This window comes from Octodon degus, unplaced genomic scaffold, assembly GCF_000260255.1.
Source record: "Octodon degus isolate 3935 unplaced genomic scaffold, OctDeg1.0 scaffold00008, whole genome shotgun sequence".
Lineage (NCBI taxonomy): Eukaryota > Metazoa > Chordata > Mammalia > Rodentia > Octodontidae > Octodon > Octodon degus.
Genome location: NW_004524584.1, coordinates 22,182,701 through 22,184,775, shown reverse-complemented (window position 1 = coordinate 22,184,775; position 2,075 = coordinate 22,182,701).

Sequence of the window (2,075 nt, the reverse complement as noted above, 5' to 3'; positions counted from 1 at the left end):
TATATGTATATGTATATGTATATGTATATACAAGATAGTTAGGATAGGCATACAGTTACTTTGTCTTAGTTCAATGAGGAGAAAGGTTTGTACTAATAGTGTTAGACAAGGGTTCATGTTTACATCTTGTCCTCTGAATAACTACTACAGAGACAGTATGCAATGTATTAACTATTGTAATTGTCCTACTAACCTGTTTTAGAAGCTGTTTCATTGCTAATATTTCTTTCTCATTAAAATGAATTTTAAAAAAATTTATTAAAAGAAAAGAAGATGGAAAGTTATTCCCTACTCCTTGATAGGAAGAACCAACATTGTGAATATGGCCGTACTCCCAAAATTGCTGTACAGATTTAATGCAATCCCTATCAAAATACCACCAACATATCTCACAGAGCTAGACAAATCATTCCTAAAATTTATTTGGAATCACAAAGAAGCTAGAATACCAAAGGCAATCCTGGACAACAAAGGCAAGGCAGGAGACATTACAATTCCTGACTTGAAATTATACTACAAAGCTACTGTGATAAAATCACCAAGGTACTGGCAATGAAATAGACCTGAGGATCATTGGAATAAATTAGAAGATGCAGATGCAGCTACAAACACACTCAGCTGTCTTGTCTTCGAGAAAGGGGCCAAAATGGTTACTAGAAGAAAGATAGCCCCTTTAACAAATGGTTCTGGAAAAACTGGTTCCCTACATGATAAAAACTAGAACTTTACCCAGGTGTATCACCATGTACTGAACTAAAATCAAAATGAATTAAAATCTAAATATTAAAACAAAAACACTAAATCCCCGGGAAAAGAAAGTAGGTAGAAATCTTGAAGACATAAGGATAGGCAAACATTTCGTGATCAAAAATCAAACTGCATAGGAAATACTTGGAAGAATTAACAACTGGGACCTCCTCATATTGAGAAGTTTTTGTAAGTCATAAGAAATTACCAAGAGTGAAAAGACAACCCACAGATTTGGAAAAATTTTAACTAATAAGCACTCAGACAAAGATCTTCTGTCTAGAATTTATAAAGAACTAAAAAACATTAGCTCCCCAAAATGTAAAGACCCAATCCAGAAATAGGCATCCAAGATGAACACATGCTTCTCAGAGGAAGAAATATAAAGAAGCAAATAAATATATGAAAAAATGCTCCACATCACTAGCCATTAGAGAAATACAAATTAAAACAACACAGTGATACCATCTCACCCCAGAAAGAATGGCTATCATAAACAAATCAAGCAACAACAAATGTTGGAGAGGCTGCAGGGAAAAAGGTATTCTTCTCCACTGCTGGTGGGAATGTAGGCTGGTGCAATCATTATGGAAATCAGTGTGGAGACTTCTCAGAAAACTGGGAGTGGAAATCCCATTCAATCTAGCTATCCCCAATCTGGGAATTTTTCCAAAAGAACTAAAAACATCATATCATAGTGATATATGTGTGCCTATGTTTATAGCAGCACAATTTGTAATAGCCATATCTTGGAAACAATGAAGATACCCATCACCTGAGGAATGGATGAAAAAGATGTAGTGTTTTTATACAATGAAGTATTACTCAGCTATAAAGAAAAATAAATTTGAAGACTTTATATACATATATAAGTGGATGCCATCTGAAGATATACTCATAAGTGAAATAAACCAGACTCGCCGATGTAAATACTATCTCCCTAGTCTAAGAACACAAAAGAAGAAATAAAAATTGAAAGGTATCACACAGTTAAAATGGAAAGCAGAACTTCCGGAAACCCCCAGACCCAGACCTAGCCCAGGTCCGGAATTTCTGCCAAGTTCCGGGAACACCCAGACCCAGTCCTAGCCCTGGTCCACAGTGGGAAGGAGCTGAGCACAGCAGCCAGATGTAAGCCAGACACAGCTGGATAAGTCCAAACTCTGTAGAGCTCTACCTTAACTTCAGTACGTGTGAAGGTTATAACTACAGCAAAGATCTACAACAAAGGGCAGAGGACAGTGCTACCCAAAATGACGAGAAGGAACAAAATGCAACCTCAGAACCCAAGCCCACCCGTAACAAGTGCAGAGGACACTAACACAGAA